This window comes from Pseudophryne corroboree, chromosome 2, assembly GCF_028390025.1.
Source record: "Pseudophryne corroboree isolate aPseCor3 chromosome 2, aPseCor3.hap2, whole genome shotgun sequence".
NCBI classification, from domain to species: Eukaryota; Metazoa; Chordata; class Amphibia; order Anura; family Myobatrachidae; genus Pseudophryne; species Pseudophryne corroboree.
Genome location: NC_086445.1, coordinates 880,922,821 through 880,947,124, shown reverse-complemented (window position 1 = coordinate 880,947,124; position 24,304 = coordinate 880,922,821). Strand labels below are relative to the sequence as shown.

The 24,304-nt window shown below is 47.8% G+C and overlaps 1 protein-coding gene across 1 annotated transcript in view; it reads left to right on the top strand.

Annotated features, from left to right (window-relative positions):
- The first annotated feature begins 1,595 nt into the window (after window positions 1-1,595).
- Window positions 1,596-24,304, top strand: part of FOXN1 (forkhead box N1) — a 284,468-nt gene continuing 261,759 nt past the window's right edge. Inside the window, exon 1 of the mRNA XM_063955982.1 lies at window positions 1,596-1,904. The gene's annotated coding sequence lies outside the window, so the exon portion shown is untranslated. The remainder of the gene's footprint in view (window positions 1,905-24,304) is intronic.

Here is a 24,304-nt window from a genome sequence, read left to right as displayed (position 1 = left end):
GCGGTGTCGACATTATGGTTATTGATATTGTAAACCTTACAACTGCATCCCCATATTTTCTTATGTATTTATTATTAATTAATTATGCATGTATTGCTCTTCATAATAATAATTATAATAATAATAATACATTTTTCATAACTAGTGTTTGCCTGCAGCATCACTAGCGTGGATGTCTGTTATTACTCAGCAGAACTAGTTTTACAAAGACAGTAGTGCCATCTAATATTCTTCTTACTCTTGAGCAAGCCACGTGAAGCAGTCCCTTGGAGAAGCAGCTAGTCCTGAGCTTGGGTTGGGTTCGCGTGCCCGCCGGTTCCAAGACCGCCGGTCACCTTACCAACGGCGGGATCCCCGGCTTTTGTATGGCCGGCAGGGGTGATGAGCGCAACGAATCCCCTTGTGGGCTTGCTGCGCTCACCACGCAGTGGGCTCGGTGGCTCGCTGCCCTCACCACAGGTTCTATTCCCACATTATGGGTTCGTAGACACCCACGAGTGGGAATAGTCCCTGTTGGTAGGTCTGTTCACTGGTCGGGATCCCGGCATTGGTATAGTGAGACCGGTGGTCACATAACCACATCCCCCTGAGCTATGCACCTGTATCCCTGAGCATTTGCCCCCGTAATTTTAATCTTCATAGAGAAGCTGATGCTGACAGAAAACTGCAGGTGTTTGAAATGAAAAAAATAATTGTTGGGGGTAATAGGTATAAGTGGTATAAACACAGTCTCACCTGCGCCACAAGCCATTAGAATCTCTTCAATAAGGTTCCTCTGCAACGCAGTCACTTTAAGTCGGGTTCCATTGCATAACTTGGGAGGAGTCAAGCTACGCAGAAGCATGATCGGGACACCAACTTTCAGTATCAAATATCTGTTTTTTCCTTTATTGCTCCTCTCCCTGATGTCACATCAAGATCATACTTACCTCAGTTTATTTCTAGGTCACTAAGCTATACAATACAATAGTGAAAACACTATCCAAATTCATCCAGAAGTTTTTGCGTGATGCCGAATAAACAAGCAGGCAAGAAATGTGTCTCCATAGTTCATAAGCAGTCCCTAGAAGTATATTTCTCCAATAAAACACTATGTACAGACACAAACGTTACAGTTTTATTATATGTCAGGGACGTGCAGTCAGGGGAGGCAGTGCCTCCCCTGTCATAATGATTAAAATAATACAAAGAAGATACTAATAACACAGATTCTACTTTGTATTATTTTAATCATTTTTAGCCTGAGAATGCAGCCAAACCTCTATGGGAGGCAGCGAGAGCGCTGCCTCCCAGTGACAATAATAAAGTGTCTGAAGAGGGGGGCGGGCAGGGGGCGGAGCCAAATCACGGGCTGGAAAAGCCCATTGAAAAATGAATGAAAAGCGGCACCAGCACAATTGCCTCATTGACAGGGGCTGTGCCTTTAGCTCACATCAAGGCACACCCCTGTCAATCATTGGACAGCGGCAGGGGGTGGGCTGGAACAGATGGGCAGAGTCAGATGCCCCCGCCCTCCCCCCTCCCCCCCCCCGCCCCCCAACCCCACCCACGGGCCGGATGCATTTTTATTGCTTACAATACACTTATCAGGGGCGGATTTACCAGGAGTTTACACAGTAGATCAATCCGTGTGGGGGCCACTGAAGTCATCTGTCATGACTCATGCCTCTGCCAGCACTGATCAGGAGCCAGCCACGGAGTCAGAGAGAGGCCACGCCTACTGACCTCACAGGAGGTCAGCCTCTCGCTGATGGAGGCTATTTGAGACAAACGCTGGGCACAACAGTCTCTTTTCCTCAGGATCCCACTGAAGAGCACGGCCAGGCATCTGAGGGGCTGCTGTGTGAGGGTGTGATGCTGCAGCTAGCATGCGGGACCAGGGACAACAGCAACAACAACAACAGGTCAGTGCTCAGTCCAGTGTCCCTGTCCCCCACCATTACTGACTCCCCAATCCCTGTGTCTCCCTTCCATCCCCTACCAGCCCACTGCAGCCATCTCACTACCCCATGATCCCCTCCAGGAGGGACAGAATGCTCTGCCCCTGGACTTCCCTCTTAATCTATGATTGCCATCACCTGTGGTGAAACACCTTTCTTATCCAGTAACCTGTTCAACACAGGTGCTGGTAATCATAAATGATGAGAAAAGTTCAGAAGCAGAGCATTGTGTCTCTCCTGGAGGGGGTCATATTGGGAGGTATGCTACCCCTACTTCCAGAAACCCCCAGCCAGTACAGTCACAGTGTCCCCCCTCATTCAGCTCAGAGTCCCCCTTCTCCAGCCTAGTGTGTCCCCCTCCAATCACCATCTCACTGCCCCCCTTTCCGATCCAGCCCAGTGTCCTCCCATTCAACCCATTGCCCCCCTGTATCAGGGATGTGCTGGCAGGGGAGGTAGGAGGCAGTGGCCTCCCCTGTGATTAATTATTCAAATAATAAAAAGAAGATACTTATTATGACACATATTCTGTGTCATAAGCATCTTATTTTATTCTAATAATTTGAGGTCCCTAAAGTACTTTGGGAGGCACTGATAGCAGTGCCTCCCGTGGATAATGGGAACGGGGACAGAGCGGGGGTCGGGGCCAAGCACTGGGCTGTAAAAGCCCATTAAAAAAGACAGGGAAAGCGGCACTTAAACAAGTGCCTCGCTGACAGGGACACCACCCCCATGTCAGCGAGGCACCTGTCCTGGATCCGTTTGTCCAATCACCCACACACGGCGCTGGAGGCGGTGAGTGGCGTTGGAGGTAGCGGGAAGCAGCGGTGGGCCTGCAGTGTGTGCGGCTCTCCCCCCCATCCTCCTCCGCCGGCTCCGTCCTCCTGCTCACCTGACACCCAGCAGCGGTGGGCCTGCAGTACATGCGTCTCTCCCCCGTCCTTCTCCGCCGCCTCCGTCCTCCAGCAGCAGGTTAGTTTGTGTGACTCTCTCTCTCTCTCTCTCTCTCTTTCTCTCTCTCTCTCTCTCTCTCTCTCTCCCGTGGATGTGTAAGTATAATGTTAATTTTTACAGGTCCCCCTACCCTATTGGATTCTACTGGACAAGTGGACGTGACCGGCGTGGGATGTAGGTAAGTAATCTGTCTCTCATTTTTACAGGTACCCCTATTGAATTCTACTGGACAAGTGGACGTGATCGGCGTGGGATGTAGGTAAGTATGTGTGAGTGTGTAAGTGTGTTATAATAAAATTTTACTTTCACGGTGTGTGTGTTGTGTTTTTATTTGGGTATTTTTTGTTGTTGTAGAACTACAGGTACCAGCGAGCCCGTTATTTCCCCACATGCTGGTACTTGAGGTTCTCCAAGTACCAGCAAGCGGGGGAGGCTTGCTGGGCCTTGTAGTTCCACAAAAAAAATATTCTTTTTTTACACACATGGCTATCAGCCTGGCACCCACCACCCAGGGGTGCTGGGGACAGCCTCGGGCTTCACCCCTGGCCCTTGGGTGCCTGGAAGGGGGGACCCCTTGATTTAAGGGGTCCCCACTCATCCAGGAAACCCCGGCCAGAGGTGACTAGTTGGGGGGGTAATGCCACGGCCGCAGGGACCTACATAAAAGTGTCCCCCGGCTGTGGCATTATGTCCCTGGCTAGTGGAGCCTGGTGCTGGTTTTAAAAATATGGGGGACCCCTACATCTTTTGTCCCCCATATTTTTGGAACCAGGACCGGCCTAAGAGCCCGGTGCTGGTTGTCTAAATATGGGGAACCCCTGTCCAATTTTTTTCCCCAGTATTTAAACAACCAGGACCGGCTCAAAGAGCCCGAGGCTGGTTATACTTAGGAGGGGGGACCACACGCATTTTTTTATTTTTTTAACCCATTCAGACCCTTCTCCATTAAGTTAATGGAAGCCCTGGACAACAAAATTGCATTCATGTCCTTCTCCCACTCCCTTCCCAGTCCCGAACACTCATTTTTATTTTTTTCTATAAAAATGGACAGTATATCACAAGTATGATGAGCAGGAAGGCAGCGAGCATTGGCGGCATCAGAGTGAGATGCAAATTAGTGGCGGAGGGCTGGGTCAGTTGATGGTGGGCGAGTTTGTAAGCCATTGGCAGGGGCAGCGGGCATCGGCTCAGAGGCAGTAGCAGGCATTGGCTCGGCGGCGGTAGGGGTCATCGACGGGATTCAGCGGACATTATGGCTGTAGTGCCTCACCAGCCACTGACCTCACCGCACGCCACTGTTATATGTATGTATGAAACTTATAGTGTTTAGGTACCAACTAATATCTGAATGAGCTGTTAGCAGTGGCGTATTTATAATGGGTGCAGTGTGTGCAGTGCACACACGGGGGCCCACATCACACACCCTGCACCCATTAATTGAAATACCCTCCAGAGTCCAGCGGCACAGCTGCAGCGCTGCCGAAATCACTGGGAAAATGGCCACCGCGCCATTTTCCCTGAGACCTGCGCCTGCTCTGTAGACTCTGGGACAGCGCTAGGGTCCCCTAAGGACTCTAGTGCCCATAATCTACACAGTGTTGCTGGCTAGATAGGAAGGGGTTCAGGACTGGGCACAAAAGTAAAGCTTTAGAACTACCTGGTGTGCACTGGCTCCTCCCCCTATGACCCTCCTCCAAGCCTCAGTTAGATTTTTGTGCCCGAACGAGAAGGGTGCACACTAGGTGGCTCTCCTGAGCTGCTTAGTGAAAAGTTTAGTTTTAGGTTTTTTATGTTCAGTGAGACCTGCTAACAACAGGCTCACTGCATCGAGGGACTAAGGGGAGAAGAAGCGAACTCACCTGCGTGCAGAGTGGATTGGGCTTCTTAGGCTACTGGACATTAGCTCCAGAGGGACCGATCACAGGCCCAGCCATGGATAGGTCCCAGAGCCGCGCCGCCGGCCACCTTACAGAGCCAGAAGAAGAGGTCCGGAAAATCGGCGGCAGAAGACGTCCTGTCTTCAACAAGGTAGCGCACAGCACTGCAGCTGTGCGCCATTGCTCTCAGCACACTTCACACTCCGGTCACTGAGGGTGCAGGGCGCTGGGGGGGGCGCCCTGAGACGCAATAAAAACACCTTGGATGGCAAAAAAATGCATCACATATAGCTCCTGGGCTATATGGATGAATTTAACCCCTGCCAGAATACACAGAAAAACGGGAGATAAGGCCGCCGAGAAGGGGGCGGAGCCTATATCCTCAGCACACTGGCGCCATTTTCCCTCACAGCTCCGTTGGAGGGAAGCTCCCTGGCTCTCCCCTGCAGTCACTACACTACAGAAAGGGTTAAAAAAGAGAGGGGGGCATTAATTATGCGCAGTAATAAAAAATACAGCAGCTATAAGGGGAAAAACACTTATATAAGGTTATCCCTGTATATATATAGCGCTCTGGTGTGTGCTGGCAAACTCTCCCTCTGTCTCCCCAAAGGGCTAGTGGGGTCCTGTCCTCTATCAGAGCATTCCCTGTGTGTGTGCTGTGTGTCGGTACGTTTGTGTCGACATGTATGAGGAGAAAAATGATGTGGAGACGGAGCAGATTGCCTGTAATAGTGATGTCACCCCCTAGGGGGTCGACACCTGAGTGGATGAACTGTTGGAAGGAATTACGTGACAGTGTCAGCTCTGTATAAAAGACAGTGGTTGACATGAGACAGCCGGCTACTCAGCTTGTGCCTGTCCAGACGTCTCATAGGCCGTCAGGGGCTCTAAAGCGCCCGTTACCTCAGATGGCAGATATAGACGCCGACACGGATACTGACTCCAGTGTCGACGGTGAAGAGACAAATGTGACTTCCAGTAGGGCCACACGTTACATGATTGAGGCAATGAAAAATGTTTTACACATTTCTGATAATACGAGTACCACCAAAAAGGGGTATTATGTTCGGTGAGGAAAAACTACCTGTAGTTTTCCTGAATCTGAGAAATTAAATGAGGTGTGTGACGTGGGTTTCCCCCGATAACAACTGATAATTTCTAAAATGTTATTGGCATTATATTCTTTCCCGCCAGAGGTTAGGGTGCATTGGGAAACACCCCCTAGGGTGGATAAAGCGCTCACACGCTTGTAAGAACAAGGGCTCTACCCTCTCCTGAGATGGCCGCCCTTAAGGATCCTGCTGATAGAAAGCAGGAGGGTATCCTAAAATGTATTTAACCACATACTGGTGTTATACTGCGACCAGCAATCGCCTCAGCCTGGATGTGCAGTGCTGGGTTGGCGTGGTCGGATTCCCTGACTGAAAATATTGATACCCTAGATAGGGACAGTATATTATTGCCTATAGAGCATTTAAAAGATGCATTTCTATATACAGTATGCGTGATGCACAGCGGAATATTTGCCGACTGGCATCAAGTCTAAGTGCGTTGTCCATTTCTGCAAGTAGAGGGTTATGGACACGACAGTGGTCAGGTGATGCGGATTCCAAACGGCATTTGGAAGTATTGCCTTATTAAGGGGAGGAGTTATTTGGGGTCGGTCTTTCAGACCTGGTGGCCACGGCAACAGCTGGGAAATCCACGTTTGTACCCCAGGTCGCCTCTCAACATAAGAAGACGCCGTATTATCAGGCTTTTCGTGGGCAAGCGGGCAAAAGGTTCCTCATTTCTGCCCCGTGACAGAGGGAGAGGAAAAAGGCTGCAGAAATCAGCCAGTTCCCAGGAACAGAAGCCCTCTCCCGCCTCTGCCAAGCCCTCAGTATGACTCTGGGGCTTTACAAGCAGAATCAGGCACGGTGGGGGCCCGTCTCAATGAATTACAGCGCGCAGTGGGCTCACTCGCAAGTAGACCCCTGGATCCTTCAGGTGATATCTCAGGGGTACAAATTGGAATTCGAGACGTCTCCCCCTCGCCGTTTCCTAAAGTCGGCTTTACCGATGTCTCCTTCTGACAGGGAGGCAGTTTTGAAAGCCATTCACAAGCTGTATTCCCAGCAGGTGATAATCAAGGTACCCCTCCTGCAACAGGGAACGGGGTATTATTCCACACTGTTGTGGTACCGAAGCCGGACGGCTCGGTGAGACCGATTCTAAATCTAAAATCTTGAACACTTACATACGGAGGTTCAAATCCAAGATTGAGTCACTCAGAGCAGTGATTGCGAACCTGGAAGAAGGGGACTACATGATGTCTCGGGACATCAAGGATGCTTACCTTCAGGTCCCAATTTACCCTTCTCACCAAGGGTACCTCAGGTTTATGGTACAGAACTGTCACTATCAGTTTCAGACGCTGCCGTATGGATGGTCCACGGCACCCCGGGTCTTTACCAAGGTAATGGCCGAAATGATGATACTCCTTCGAAGGAAGGGAATTTTAGTTATCCCTTACTTGGACGATTCCCTGATAAGGGTAAGATCCAGGGAACAGTTGGAGGTCGGTGTAGCACTATCTCAGGTAGTGTTGCGGCAGCACGATTGGATTCTCAATATTCCAAAATCTCAGCTGATTCCGACGACTCGTCTTCTGTTCCTAGGGATGATCCTGGACACAGTCCAGAAAAAGGTGTTTCTCCCGGAGGAGAAAGCCAGGGAGTTATCCGAGCTAGTCGGGAACCTCCTATAACCGAGCCAAGTCTCAGTACATCAATGAAATGGTTCTGGGAAAAATGGTGGCTTCCTACGAAGCAGTCCCATTCGGCAGATTCCACGCGAGAACTTTCCAGTGGGACCTGCTGGACAAATGGTCCGGGTCGCATCTTCAGATGCATCAGCGGATAACCCTGTCACCAAGCACAAGGGTGTCTCTCCTGTGGTGGTTGCAGAGTGCTCATCTTCTAGAGGGCCGCACATTCAGGACTGGGTCCTGGTGACCACGGATGCCAGCCTGCGAGGCTGGGGAGCAGTCACACAGGGAAGGAATTTCCAGAGCTTATGGTCAAGCCTGGAGACATCACTTCACATAAATATCCTGAAGCTAAGGGCCATTTACAATGCTCTAAGCTCAGCAAGACCTCTGCTTCAAGGTCACCCGGAGTTGATCCATTCGGACAACATCACGGCAGTCACCCACGTAAACAGACAGGGTGACACAAGAAGCAGGGGGGCAATGGCAGAAGCTGCAAGGATTCTTCGCTGGGCGGAAAATTATGTGATAGCACTGTCAGCAGTATTCCTTCCGGGAGTGGACAACTGGGAAGCAGACTTCCTCAGCAGACATGACCTCCACCCGGGAGAGTGGGGACTTCACCCAGAAGTCTTCCACATGTTTATAAAACTCGACAAGTATTGCGCCAGGTCAAGGGACCCTCAGGCAATAGCTGTGGACGCTCTGGTAACACAGTGGGTGTACCAGTCAGTGTATGTGTTCCCTCCTCTGCCTCTCATACCCAAGGTACTGAGAATTATAAGATGGAAAGGAGTAAGCACTATATTCGTGGCTCCGGATTGGCCAAGAAGGACTTGGTAACCGGAACTTCAAGAGATGCTCACGGAGGATCCGTGGCCTCTACCTCTAAGAAGGGACCTGCTCCAGCAAGGACCCTGTCTGTTCCAAGACTTACCGCGGCTGCGTTTGACGGCATGGCGGTTGAACGCCGGATCCTGAAGGAGAAAGGCATTCCGGATGAAGTCATTCCTATCCTGATCAAAGCCAGGAAAGATATAACCGCAAAACATTATCACCGCATTGTCGAAAATATGTTGCGTGGTGCGAGGCCAGTAAGGCCCCGACGGAGGAATTTTTCAACTAGGTCGATTCCTACATTTCCTGCAAACAGGAGTGTCTATGGGCCTGAAATGGGGGTCCATTAAGGTTCAAATTTCGGCCCTGTCAATTTTCTTCCAAAAAGAACTAGCTTCAGTCCCTGAAGTTCAGACGTTTGTGAAAGGGGTACTGTATATACAGCCTCCTTTTGTGCCTCCAGTGGCACCTTGGGATCTAAATGTAGTTTTTGGGTTCCAAAAGTCACATTGGTTTGAACCACTTAAATATGTGGAGTTAAAATATCTCACATGGAAAGTGGTCATGCTGTTGGCCCTGGCCTGGGCCAGGTGCGTGTCAGAATTGGCGGCTTTATCCTGTAAAAGCCCTCATCTGATTTTCCATTCGGACAGGGCGGAATTGAGGACTTGTCCTCAGTTTCTCCCTAAGGTGGTTTTCAGCGTTTCACCTGAATAAACCTATTGTGGTGCCTGCGGCTACTAGGGACTTGGAGGACTCCAAGTTGCTAGACGTTGTCAGAGCCCTGGAAATATAGGTTTCCAGGATGGCTGGAGTCAGAAAATCTGACTCGTTGTTTATTCTGTATGCACCCAACAAGCTGGGTGCTCCTGCTTCTAAGCAGACTATTGCTCGTTGGATTTGTAGTACAATTCAGCTTGCACATTCTGTGGCAGGCCTGCCACAGCCAAAATCTGTAAAAGCCCATTCCACAAGGAAGGTGGGCTCATCTTGGGCGGCTGCCCGAGGGGTCTCGGCTTTACAACTTTGCCGAGCAGCTACTTGGTCAGGAGCAAATACGTTTGTAAAATTCTACAAATTTGATACCCTGGCTGAGGAGGACCTGGAGTTCTCTCATTTGGTGCTGCAGAGTCATCCGCACTCTCCCGCCCGTTTGGGAGCTTTGGTATAATCCCCATGGTCCTTACGGAGTCCCCAGCATCCACTTAGGACGTTCGAGAAAATAAGAATTTACTTACCGATAATTCTATTTCTCGTAGTCCGTAGTGGATGCTGGGCGCCCATCCCAAGTGCGGATTGTCTGCAATACTGGTACATAGTTATTGTTACCAAAAAATCGGGTTATTGCTAGAGATGAGCGGGTTCGGTTTCTCTGAATCCGAACCCGCACGAACTTCATGTTTTTTTTCACGGGTCCGAGCGACTCGGATCTTCCCGCCTTGCTCGGTTAACCCGAGCGCGCCCGAACGTCATCATGACGCTGTCGGATTCTCGCGAGACTCGGATTCTATATAAGGAGCCGCGCGTCGCCGCCATTTTCACACGTGCATTGAGATTGATAGGGAGAGGACGTGGCTGGCGTCCTCTCCATTTAGATTAGAAGAGAGAGAGAGAGAGAGATTGACCTGATTTACTGGAGATTAGGAGTACTGTAGAACTGTAGAGAGTGCAGAGTTTACTAGTGACTGACCACAGTGACCACCAGACAGTGCAGTTTTATTTAATATATCCGTTCTCTGCCTGAAAAAAACGATACACAGTGACTCAGTCACATACCATATCTGTGTGCACTGCTCAGCCCAGTGTGCTGCATCATCTATGTATATATATGACTGCTCAGCTCACACATCTTATAATTGTGGGGGAGACTGGGGAGCACTGCAGTGCCAGTTATAGGTTATAGCAGGAGCCAGGAGTACATATTATTATTAAAATTAAACAGTGCACACTTTTGCTGCAGGAGTGCCACTGCCAGTGTGACTGACCAGTGACCTGACCACACTGACCACCAGTATAGTTAGTAGTATAGTATACTATATTGTGATTGCCTGAAAAAGTTAAACACTCGTATCTGACTGTGCTCAGCTCACACATCTTATAATTGTGGGGGAGACTGGGGAGCACTGCAGTGCCAGTTATAGGTTATAGCAGGAGCCAGGAGTACATATTATTATTAAAATTAAACAGTGCACACTTTTGCTGCAGGAGTGCCACTGCCAGTGTGACTGACCAGTGACCTGACCACACTGACCACCAGTATAGTTAGTAGTATAGTATACTATATTGTGATTGCCTGAAAAAGTTAAACACTCGTATCTGACTGTGCTCAGCTCACACATCTTATAATTGTGGGGGAGACTGGGGAGCACTGCAGTGCCAGTTATACGTTATAGCAGGAGCCAGGAGTACATATTATTATTAAAATTAAACAGTGCACACTTTTGCTGCAGGAGTGCCACTGCCAGTGTGACTGACCAGTGACCTGACCACACTGACCACCAGTATAGTTAGTAGTATAGTATACTATATTGTGATTGCCTGAAAAAGTTAAACACTCGTCGTGTGACTTCACTTGTGTGGTGTTTTTTTTTTATTCTATAAAAAACTCATTCTGCTGACAGACAGTGTCCAGCAGGTCCGTCATTATATAATATATACCTGTCCGGCTGCAGTAGTGATATATATATATTTTTTATATCATTATTTATCATCCAGTCGCAGCAGACACAGTACGGTAGTTCACGGCTGTAGCTACCTCTGTGTCGGCACTCGGCAGTCCGTCCATAATTGTTTACCACCTACCCGTGGTTTTTTTTCTTTCTTCTTTATACATACATACTACTACTACATCTCTTTATCAACCAGTCTATATTAGCAGCAGACACAGTACAGTACGGTAGTCCATGGCTGTAGCTACCTCTGTGTCGGCACTCGGCAGTCCGTCCATAATTGTACACCACCTACCCGTGGTTTTTTTTTCTTTCTTCTTTATACATACATACTACTACTACTACATCTCTTTATCAACCAGTCTATATTAGCAGCAGACACAGTACAGTACGGTAGTCCACGGCTGTAGCTACCTCTGTGTCGGCACTGGGCAGTCCGTCCATAATTGTATACCACCTACCCGTGGTTTTTTTTTCTTTCTTCTTTATACATACATACTACTACTACATCTCTTTATCAACCAGTCTATATTAGCAGCAGACACAGTACAGTACGGTAGTCCACGGCTGTAGCTACCTCTGTGTCGGCACTGGGCAGTCCGTCCATAATTGTATACCACCTACCCGTGGTTTTTTTTTCTTTCTTCTTTATACATACATACTACTACTACTACATCTCTTTATCAACCAGTCTATATTAGCAGCAGACACAGTACAGTACGGTAGTCCACGGCTGTAGCTACCTCTGTGTCGGCACTGGGCAGTCCGTCCATAATTGTATACCACCTACCCGTGGTTTTTTTTTCTTTCTTCTTTATACATACATACTACTACTACTACATCTCTTTATCAACCAGTCTATATTAGCAGCAGACACAGTACAGTACGGTAGTCCACGGCTGTAGCTACCTCTGTGTCGGCACTGGGCAGTCCGTCCATAATTGTATACCACCTACCCGTGGTTTTTTTTTCTTTCTTCTTTATACATACATACTACTACTACATCTCTTTATCAACCAGTCTATATTAGCAGCAGACACAGTACAGTACGGTAGTCCACGGCTGTAGCTACCTCTGTGTCGGCACTCAGCAGTCCATCCATAATTGTATACTAGTATCCATCCATCTCCATTGTTTACCTGAGGTGCCTTTTAGTTGTGCCTATTAAAATATGGAGAACAAAAATGTTGAGGTTCCAAAATTAGGGAAAGATCAAGATCCACTTCCACCTCGTGCTGAAGCTGCTGCCACTAGTCATGGCCGAGACGATGAAATGCCAGCAACGTCGTCTGCCAAGGCCGATGCCCAATGTCATAGTACAGAGCATGTCAAATCCAAAACACCAAATATCAGTAAAAAAAGGACTCCAAAACCTAAAATAAAATTGTCGGAGGAGAAGCGTAAACTTGCCAATATGCCATTTACCACACGGAGTGGCAAGGAACGGCTGAGGCCCTGGCCTATGTTCATGGCTAGTGGTTCAGCTTCACATGAGGATGGAGGCACTCAGCCTCTCGCTAGAAAAATGAAAAGACTCAAGCTGGCAAAAGCAGTAGCACCGCAAAGAACTGTGCGTTCTTCGAAATCCCAAATCCACAAGGAGAGTCCAATTGTGTCGGTTGCGATGCCTGACCTTCCCAACACTGGACGTGAAGAGCATGCGCCTTCCACCATTTGCACGCCCCCTGCAAGTGCTGGAAGGAGCACCCGCAGTCCAGTTCCTGATAGTCAGATTGAAGATGTCAGTGTTGAAGTACACCAGGATGAGGAGGATATGGGTGTTGCTGGCGCTGGGGAGGAAATTGACCAGGAGGATTCTGATGGTGAGGTGGTTTGTTTAAGTCAGGCACCTGGGGAGACACCTGTTGTCCGTGGGAGGAATAGGGCCGTTGACATGCCTGGTGAAAATACCAAAAAAATCAGCTCTTCGGTGTGGAAGTATTTCACCAGAAATGCGGACAACAGGTGTCAAGCCGTGTGTTCCCTTTGTCAAGCTGTAATAAGTAGGGGTAAGGACGTTAACCACCTCGGAACATCCTCCCTTATACGTCACCTGCAGCGCATTCATAATAAGTCAGTGACAAGTTCAAAAACTTGGGCCGACAGCGGAAGCAGTCCACTGACCAGTAAATCCCTTCCTCTTGTAACCAAGCTCACGCAAACCACCCCACCAACTCCCTCAGTGTCAATTTCCTCCTTCCCCAGGAATGCCAATAGTCCTGCAGACCATGTCACTGGCAATTCTGACGAGTCCTCTCCTGCCTGGGATTCCTCCGATGCATCCTTGCGTGTAACGCCTACTGCTGCTGGCGCTGCTGTTGTTGCTGCTGGGAGTCGATGGTCATCCCAGAGGGGAAGTCGTAAGCCCACTTGTACTACTTCCAGTAAGCAATTGACTGTCCAACAGTCCTTTGCGAGGAAGATGAAATATCACAGCAGTCATCCTGTTGCAAAGCGGATAACTGAGTCCTTGACAACTATGTTGGTGTTAGACGTGCGTCCGGTATCCGCCGTTAGTTCACAGGGAACTAGACAATTTATTGAGGCAGTGTGCCCCCGTTACCAAATACCATCTAGGTTCCACTTCTGTAGGCAGGCGATACCGAGAATGTACACGGACGTCAGAAAAAGACTCACCAGTGTCCTAAAAAATGCAGTTGTACCCAATGTCCACTTAACCACGGACATGTGGACAAGTGGAGCAGGGCAGGGTCAGGACTATATGACTGTGACAGCCCACTGGGTAGATGTATGGACTCCCGCCGCAAGAACAGCAGCGGCGGCACCAGTAGCAGCATCTCGCAAACGCCAACTCTTTCCTAGGCAGGCTACGCTTTGTATCACCGCTTTCCAGAATACGCACACAGCTGAAAACCTCTTACGGCAACTGAGGAAGATCATCGCAGAATGGCTTACCCCAATTGGACTCTCCTGTGGATTTGTGGCATCGGACAACGCCAGCAATATTGTGTGTGCATTAAATATGGGCAAATTCCAGCACGTCCCATGTTTTGCACATACCTTGAATTTGGTGGTGCAGAATTTTTTAAAAAACGACAGGGGCGTGCAAGAGATGCTGTCGGTGGCCAGAAGAATTGCGGGACACTTTCGGCGTACAGGCACCACGTACAGAAGACTGGAGCACCACCAAAAACTACTGAACCTGCCCTGCCATCATCTGAAGCAAGAAGTGGTAACGAGGTGGAATTCAACCCTCTATATGCTTCAGAGGTTGGAGGAGCAGCAAAAGGCCATTCAAGCCTATACAATTGAGCACGATATAGGAGGTGGAATGCACCTGTCTCAAGTGCAGTGGAGAATGATTTCAACGTTGTGCAAGGTTCTGATGCCCTTTGAACTTGCCACACGTGAAGTCAGTTCAGACACTGCCAGCCTGAGTCAGGTCATTCCCCTCATCAGGCTTTTGCAGAAGAAGCTGGAGACATTGAAGGAGGAGCTAACACGGAGCGATTCCGCTAGGCATGTGGGACTTGTGGATGGAGCCCTTAATTCGCTTAACAAGGATTCACGGGTGGTCAATCTGTTGAAATCAGAGCACTACATTTTGGCCACCGTGCTCGATCCTAGATTTAAAACCTACCTTGGATCTCTCTTTCCGGCAGACACAAGTCTGCTGGGGTTGAAAGACCTGCTGGTGAGAAAATTGTCAAGTCAAGCGGAACGCGACCTGTCAACATCTCCTCCTTCACATTCTCCCGCAACTGGGGGTGCGAGGAAAAGGCTCAGAATTCCGAGCCCACCCGCTGGCGGTGATGCAGGGCAGTCTGGAGCGACTGCTGATGCTGACATCTGGTCCGGACTGAAGGACCTGACAACGATTACGGACATGTCGTCTACTGTCACTGCATATGATTCTCTCAACATTGAAAGAATGGTGGAGGATTATATGAGTGACCGCATCCAAGTAGGCACGTCACACAGTCCGTACTTATACTGGCAGGAAAAAGAGGCAATTTGGAGGCCCTTGCACAAACTGGCTTTATTCTACCTAAGTTGCCCTCCCACAAGTGTGTACTCCGAAAGAGTGTTTAGTGCCGCCGCTCACCTTGTCAGCAATCGGCGTACGAGGTTACATCCAGAAAATGTGGAGAAGATGATGTTCATTAAAATGAATTATAATCAATTCCTCCGCGGAGACATTGACCTGCAGCAATTGCCTCCACAAAGTACACAGGGAGCTGAGATGGTGGATTCCAGTGGGGACGAATTGATAATCTGTGAGGAGGGGGATGTACACGGTGATATATCGGAGGATGATGATGAGGTGGACATCTTGCCTCTGTAGAGCCAGTTTGTGCAAGGAGAGATTAATTGCTTCTTTTTTGGGGGGGGTCCAAACCAACCCGTCATATCAGTCACAGTCGTGTGGCAGACCCTGTCACTGAAATGATGGGTTGGTTAAAGTGTGCATGTCCTGTTTTGTTTATACAACATAAGGGTGGGTGGGAGGGCCCAAGGACAATTCCATCTTGCACCTCTTTTTTCTTTTATTTTTCTTTGCGTCATGTGCTGTTTGGGGAGGGTTTTTTGGAAGGGACATCCTGCGTGACACTGCAGTGCCACTCCTAAATGGGCCCGGTGTTTGTGTCGGCCACTAGGGTTGCTTATCTTACTCACACAGTCAGCTACCTCATTGCGCCTCTTTTTTTCTTTGCGTCATGTGCTGTTTGGGGAGGGTTTTTTGGAAGGGACATCCTGCGTGACACTGCAGTGCCACTCCTAAATGGGCCCGGTGTTTGTGTCGGCCACTACGGTCGCTAATCTTACTCACACAGCTACCTCATTGCGCCTCTTTTTTTCTTTGCGTCATGTGCTGTTTGGGGAGGGTTTTTTGGAAGGGACATCCTGCGTGACACTGCAGTGCCACTCCTAAATGGGCCCGGTGTTTGTGTCGGCCACTAGGGTCGCTTATCTTACTCACACAGTCAGCTACCTCATTGCGCCTCTTTTTTTCTTTGCGTCATGTGCTGTTTGGGGAGTGTTTTTTGGAAGGGCCATCCTGCGTGACACTGCAGTGCCACTCCTAGATGGGCCCGGTGTTTGTGTCGGCCACTAGGGTCGCTAATCTTACTCACACAGCTACCTCATTGCGCCTCTTTTTTTCTTTGCGTCATGTGCTGTTTGGGGAGGGTTTTTTGGAAGGGACATCCTGCGTGACACTGCAGTGCCACTCCTAAATGGGCCCGGTGTTTGTGTCGGCCACTAGGGTCGCTTATCTTACTCACACAGTCAGCTACCTCATTGCGCCTCTTTTTTTCTTTGCGTCATGTGCTGTTTGGGGAGTGTTTTTTGGAAGGGCCATCCTGCGTGACACTGCAGTGCCACTCCTAGATGGGCCCGGTGTTTGTGTCGGCCACTAGGGTCGCTAATCTTACTCACACAGCTACCTCATTGCGCCTCTTTTTTTCTTTGCGTCATGTGCTGTTTGGGGAGGGTTTTTTGGAAGGGACATCCTGCGTGACACTGCAGTGCCACTCCTAAATGGGCCCGGTGTTTGTGTCGGCCACTAGGGTCGCTAATCTTACTCACACAGCTACCTCATTGCGCCTCTTTTTTTCTTTGCGTCATGTGCTGTTTGGGGAGGGTTTTTTGGAAGGGACATCCTGCGTGACACTGCAGTGCCACTCCTAAATGGGCCAGGTGTTTGTGTCGGCCACTAGGGTCGCTTAGCTTAGTCATCCAGCGACCTCGGTGCAAATTTTAGGACTAAAAATAATATTGTGAGGTGTGAGGTATTCAGAATAGACTGAAAATGAGTGGAAATTATGGTTTTTGAGGTTAATAATAATATGGGATCAAAATGACCCCCAAATTCTATGATTTAAGCTGTTTTTTAGGGTTTTTTGAAAAAACACCCGAATCCAAAACACACCCGAATCCGACAAAAAAAATTCGGTGAGGTTTTGCCAAAACGCGGTCGAACCCAAAACACGGCCGCGGAACCGAACCCAAAACCAAAACACAAAACCCGAAAAATTTCAGGCGCTCATCTCTAGTTATTGCTGTAGTGAGCCATCTTTTCTAGAGGCTCCTCTGTTATCATGCTGTTAACTGGGTTTAGATCACAAGTTATATGGTGTGATTGGTGTGGCTGGTATGAGTCTTACCCGGGATTCAAAATCCTTCCTTATTGTGTACGCTCGTCCGGGCACAGTATCCTAACTGAGGCTTGGAGGAGGGTCATAGGGGGAGGAGCCAGTGCACACCAGGTAGTTCTAAAGCTTTACTTTTGTGCCCAGTCTCCTGCGGAGCCGCTATTCCCCCATGGTCCTTACGGAGTCCCCAGCATCCACTACGGACTACGAGAAATAGAATTATCGGTAAGTAAATTCTTATTTTTAATAATCATGCCTCAGTACTCGGTATGGGAAAATAAGGGAAATATGCAGCTGAATGAGAGCCAGCAGGTGATCGGATTCTGAGAGAAAGCCTTGAAGTCATATTTCAAATACCAGTTGGGTAAATTTATGTCGCTATTCGGTGGTGGGGGGGGTAAGGCTGCGTGCTTATCTACTGCAAGTGGGATGACAGGCTGTGGGTACATGCTAAGTAGTTTTTCACATAGACATAGACACCTGCTGGAAGTGACAGTAGGCGCAGTATACTTTGAAGTTTTATCATGGTAATCTTAGGGCATATTTAATGAGACCTTTGTAAAAACAATCTGATCTCTATACATCTTGTCAATCACATTCTTTGCCTATATTATATCACTGTCCTGCTTTGTGCAAGTCAGAACAAGAAACCAATGGCAAAAGAATACTGTAGAAAAAAGAAGAGTATTTAAACATAGGTAGAACAATCCATTGTAATATAAATATAGAAAATGGTAAATTTATATATAACTTCTATACTGCAACTTTCACGATGGACATAAATGCACCTAAACAGCAGTGACTATAAGTGGAACTAGAAAGGTAGACCTATGACACGGGATGCGGTCAGTATCCCGGCACTGTGGATGTCGACGGTCAGGTGCCCGTCGACAGAATCCCGACACCGATTGATGGCATTCAGAGGGTAAGTATTGGGATGAGGGTTAGGGCCCGGGAGAGTGGCCCCAGTTAGGCACCACGGGGAGGGGGGGAGGGTAGCTGTAGCCGCCACCCCCTGTGTCCTAAGCCCTAGCCGCCACCCCATGGGTTTAGCCATAGCCATCACCCCCTGTGTCCTTAGCCCTAGCCACCACCCCAGACGAGATAGGGTTAGAGTTGGGGTAGGAGGAGGGTTAATTAATTACCCTGTCCCCTATATGCATTCTAACAGTCAGTATGCCACGGTCAATCATGTGACCGCCGGTATCTCGATCTCCGGCACACCATATCACACCCTGTCTCACCTGCCATACACTTTTTACTCCAGAGTTTTGACTATAAAAATGATTAGAATAACACAAAGATGATATTTCGAACACATTATTTGTATTTTTCATATACTTTATATAGTCAAACCTCTGGTTTACACGTTAGTATAACATGAAAGGCTCTGCCTCACCTCACCGCATGTCACAGCTGGAAATGTCCGCTAGCCGGAGCCAATGACAACTTCTGGTTTGCATAGCACGGTGTGGTCTGCTGGGTTGAGACACAGCGGCGACGTACCCACTCTCCCGTGGGCCCAATCCGTCCGTTTGTCAGTGTAGTTCCAAAAGAGCAAGAGCAAGAGCTCAGGCACACATCACAAATGCCATGTATATATGTGATACCAATAAACCCAGCTTTGTGGGGACACACGTGGATTTTGAGCAGTGGGAGTCATGCTTTGGGGGATATCCAATTAGCCCTGTTTTTTTACGGGGGCTAATAGTCCCACCGGAGGCTATCTAATTAGCCTCGATAAGCCGCGGCACGCGCCGGCTTATCGGGATTTTGTTTCACCTGCCTCTGGCAGGCGAAGCAGAATCCCCGGAAACAGCCCCGTTTTCGTCCGAAAACGGGTCTGTTTCACACGAAAACACACAGGTTTCACTGAACCTGTGTGTTTTCGGGAGAAAGGGAGTTTTTTTTACACGCGATTTAACAGGATAGCCTGTTTTTCGGACCCGATGTTTTAACGGGGATAATTGGATATCCCCCTGTAAGTTAAATGGGATGTGTTATGATCATTCCAGGTGTATTTTATATGTACTACCTGTAAAGGATACATGAAATAAAGATGGTGTTACTTTCATGATTAATTTAAGACATAGATGAGGTTAAACTGGGCAGTGTTGTAGGAGAAAAATATAAAACATTGCATTTATGAAGAGTGAATTTTGATGTTGTAGTAGAATCATCCTTGTCTACTATCCCAGAATTTCCAGGAGCCTTCCATACTTGGTGGAGAGTCAGTCCCAAGTGGACAAACCTCCCACACCCCGATGCTTTCAAGGTAAAGTCAAGGCATGGGACCTGATAACTCGATTCATATCATATTGCATTATTGTGGCCTTTCCGCCAGTGACATTTTGTTAAATATCACACATAAAAACTAGAGATGAGCGGGTTCGGATTTACTTGGTTCTTAACGCCAGAATTATCGCAAGTTCTTTTTTTCTGGGTTTTTCTTATTGGCTAACCAAAACACGTGACGTCCGTGAGCCAATAAGGAGATTCCAGTAAATCCGAGTAAAACCGAACCTGCTCATCTCTAATAAAAACATAGAAACATTGCATGGGGTATGGCCGTGATGACATTATTTTTAGCACCATGATACCTACCCAACCACCTGACCCTCCATCTAATAGAGAAGACAAGTAAAGTATAAGTAGAATTGAGTGCTGTCCTTAGGTATGAAGATGCAAATTGCTGTGGAGGTGCTGTTAATTATGGGTATGTTTTCGAGATGGACACAGTAGCTGCGTCTTTACTGTGCTAAAATATGCTAATGCTGCAGCAGGAGTCTTGTGTAACTAAGGGCTCTATTCATGAAGCAGTGAAAAGAGTGCAGAAGTGAGCCTGTGGAGAAGTTGCCCATGGCAACCAATCAGCTGCTCCGTACAATTGTATAATATGCAAATTATAAATGTTACTTCAATGCTGATTGGTTGCCATGAGCAACTTCTCCACTGGCTCATTTCTCCTTACTTTTCACTGCTTCATGAATAGACCCCTAAGAGCCCAATTTATCACCATCCTCATCCTCAGATGAGGATGGGATGTGATAAAAATCGACCAAACTCTCAAAGCGATTATCTACTATATAAAAATGAAAATCTGTCATTTTGTCTTTCTGTCCTTCTGTCTGTTTTTCTATACAAATCCACAGTTTACAAGCGAAGATTGTGAAATTTCACATACAAGCGTATTAAAACATGGCGGACGCAACTAAAACTATTTGAAATCCATAGCACCCCTAGGGGGGCAGACAGCAGCACAGAGTATATCAGGAGACAGCATAACTCTGGAATTGCTGGACCCATGTACTCAAAAATTGGTACACATATGTCTTCCAATCTGCCAACAAACACTGTGGGAGGAAGACACCCCTAGCACCCTTAGGGGTGAGGCAGCAGCACTGAGTATGTCAGCAGCCAGCAAAACTGTGGAAAGCCTGGAGCAATTTACACCAAACTTGGTACACATCTGACTTAAAATCTTAGAACAAACTCTGTGGGGGTTAAACACTCCTATTACCCCTAGGGGTGGGACAGCAGCACAGAGTATTTCAGGAGACAGCAAAACTATGGAAGGCCTGGAGCAATTTACACCAAACTTGGTACACATCTCACTTACAATCTGGGAACAAACTCTGTGGGGGTTAGACAACCCTAGCACCCCTAGGGGTAGCACAGTGGTGCAGAGTATTTCAGGAAACAGCATAAATCCCTAATGGCTAGACCAATTTGCAACAAACTGGGTACACATATGACTTACACTAGGGAAAAAAACAATGTGGGGGTCAAACAACGCTAGCACCCCTAGGGGTGGGACGGCAGCACAGAGTATGTCAGGAGACAGCATAACTCTGGAATTGCTGAACCCATGTACTCAAAAATTGGTACACATATGCCTTCCAATCTGCCAACAAACACTGTGGGAGGAAGACACCCCTAGCACCCTTAGGGGTGACGCAGCAGCACTGGGTATTTCAGCAGACAGCATAACTCTGGAATGCCTGCAGCAATTTACAACAAACTTGGTACACATATGACTTACACTCTGGAAACACACTATGGGGGTCAAACACCCCGAGCACCCCTAAGGGTGGGACAGCAGCACAGAGTATGTCAGCAGCCAGCAAAACTGTGGAAAGCCTGCAGCAATTTACACCAAACTTGGTACACATCTGACTTAAAATCTTAGAACAAACTCTGTGGGGGTTAAACACTCCTATCACCCCTAGGGGTGGGACAGCAGCACAGAGTATATCAGGAGACAGCAAAACTATGGAAGGCCTGGAGCAATTTACACCAAACTTGGTACACATCACACTTACAATCTGGGAACAAACTCTGTGGGGGTTAGACAACCCTAGCACCCCTAGGGGTAGCACAGTGGCGCAGAGTATTTCAGGAAACAGCATAAATCCCGAATGGCTAGACCAATTTGCAACAAACTGGGAACACATATGACTTACACTAGGGAAAAAACAATGTGGGGGTCAAACAACGCTAGCACCCCTAGGGGTGGGACAGCAGCACAGAGTGTATCAACAGACAGCATAACTGTGGAAGGCCTGGAGCAATTTACACCAAACTTGGTACACATTTGACTTACAATCTCGAAAACACCGCTACCACCCATAGGGGTGGGACACCGGCACATAGTATTTAAGGAGACAGCATAACTCCCGAATGGCTAGACCAGTTTACAACAAACTGGGTACACATATGACATACACTCGGGAAACAAACAATGTGGGGGTCAGACGCCCCTAGCACCCCTTGGGGTGGGACAGCAGCACAGAGTACGTCAGCAGACAGCATTACTGTAGAAGGCCTGCAGCAATTTACACTAAACTTGGTACACATCTGACTTACAATCTGGGAACGAACTTGGTGGGGCTTATACACCACTACCACCCCTAGGGTTGGGACAGCAGCACAGAGAATTTCAGGAGACACCATAACTCCAGAATGCCTAGACCAATTTACAACAAACTTGCTACACATATGACTTACAAGCTGGGAACAAACACTGTGGGTGTAAGACACCCCTAGTGTTGAAGCAGCAGCACAGAGTTTTTCAGCAGAGAGCATTACTCTGGAATGCCTGGAGCAATTTACACCAAACTTGCTACACATATTACTTACACTCTAGGAACAAACACTGTGGGGGTAAGACACCCCTAGCACCCCTAGGGTTAAGGCAGCAGCACAGAGTTTTTTAGCAGACAGCATAACTCTGGAATGCCTGGAGCAATTTACCCCAAACTTGGTACACATATGACTTACACTCTGGGAACAAACACTGTGGGGGTAACACACCACTAGCACCCCTAGGGGTGGGCCAGCAGCACAGAGTATATCAGGGCATGCATGATATGTCAGTGTTGACAGGGCTGCATGTAACAGGGGCAGTGACATGATGTGAGGAGGGGAATGAAGGTAGCATGAACCCACACACTGAGAGTTATATAGTGGAAGTAGCACGGTCCCCCAGCAGCACATTGGGTTTTCATTTTATTGATGTGTATAATATCTTACATGCTTTTTTATACTATGTTATTTATACTGTGTGTTTAATATTTAAATTCATTTTTGTAAACAAACATTCTTAAAATCCCTGGCAATGCTGGGTACTCCAGCTAGTTGTATATAAAAATGCATGCAGGGACAGAGCCCAGCAAATGCCCCCTACAGCATTATCGTGGTATTTTTTAGAAAAAAAAATGTTCCGGCTGAGAATGCGTTACTGCCATTGCTACCACCGCCACTGGGTAACCACCCCCATCGTGACTACCCCCACCCCGCGCCACAACCCCCCTCCGGTAAACATACCAGTCCTAGGAGCCGCTAATCAGTGCTCCTGCAGAGCTGCCGGCCATCAGATCCTATGCAGTGCTGTGACCCCCAGTGCTGTAAAGTGAGCTGCCATTTTGCAGTGCACTGGAGGTCTTGATGACCGGCGCACCGATCACCGGCTCCTGTGACTGGTGTAAACGCTGATTTACATACAGGACTAAAAGCAACACTTTAAAAAGACATTTCATACACTTTAAATGAAGCCGCTGCGGCTGCTATACTTAATCCACAACCTACGTACTTATTACACCATTAGCGTACAAACGCCGTGCTGGCTGTACAAAGTACACGCAGCGCGTACACACCCAAAGATACACCGTAAACCCTTAACAGCTATGCATGCTATAGTAATACACTTTAAACCTTAGCAGGGAAAGGAAAACACGACACCAGATTGTATTTAAAATGCCGGGTTCCGACACCACAACATATTATTATTGAAAGGGAGTTACAATAACAAAGCAATACAATACAAAAGAATAATGGCCACAGTCAATGGTACATACTTGTTTGGATTTTGCCGCGCTACCCAGTCTGGTTCTCGGTCATCTAGATAGATAACTTTTAGAGTCTTGTGTGACCAGGCCTGCAGCTGGCTCCTTTTATACAATCTTCCAAAACTTAACACATTGGATACTGTAATCTCTTTGTCCATTGGACACAGGGATGGTCATTTACAGTACAGGAGAGGTCATAGGTTGGTTTGAATAGGTGGGCGATGTCTGTTCAAGATGCACTTGTGGGTGGTCTCCTCTGGGTTCTTGCTGCATACCTAATGTACAGTAAATACAGTTTATATCTATTTTCTGTTCCTGCACATAACTATTCGCAGGAACGTGCGATCTTCTGCAAACCAACACCGGAATATTACCCTTAAAATACCCTACAGCTGGATACCAAACACCACCTTATAACCTTGTTCTGTCCCCTCCTATCCTGTAAAGGTGAATCCCTTTGTTCTGATACCATTTAAACTGTAGTAACTTGCTGATGTGGTGCAGGGAGACTATGTGTACATTGTGCACTATTTGGATAAAATATGTAATGTGTTTTTGATGGCTTTTCCATGCGTTCACAAACTCTACCGTAAATACTCATACCACGCGCTAATGCGCAGGACCATGGGAGCGACCATACGCAAATTGCGAATATGCACACGCACAGCTGAACAAGTACACGCACGGAGGCCATCTGTGTGTAGTTTTTACGTGATGTGTGTACTGCAATATTTTTTACTTTTACAGTCCACCCTTTGGCAGTCACCAATAACTGCCACTACCTAATCAATAAACAGAAAAATATCTATACA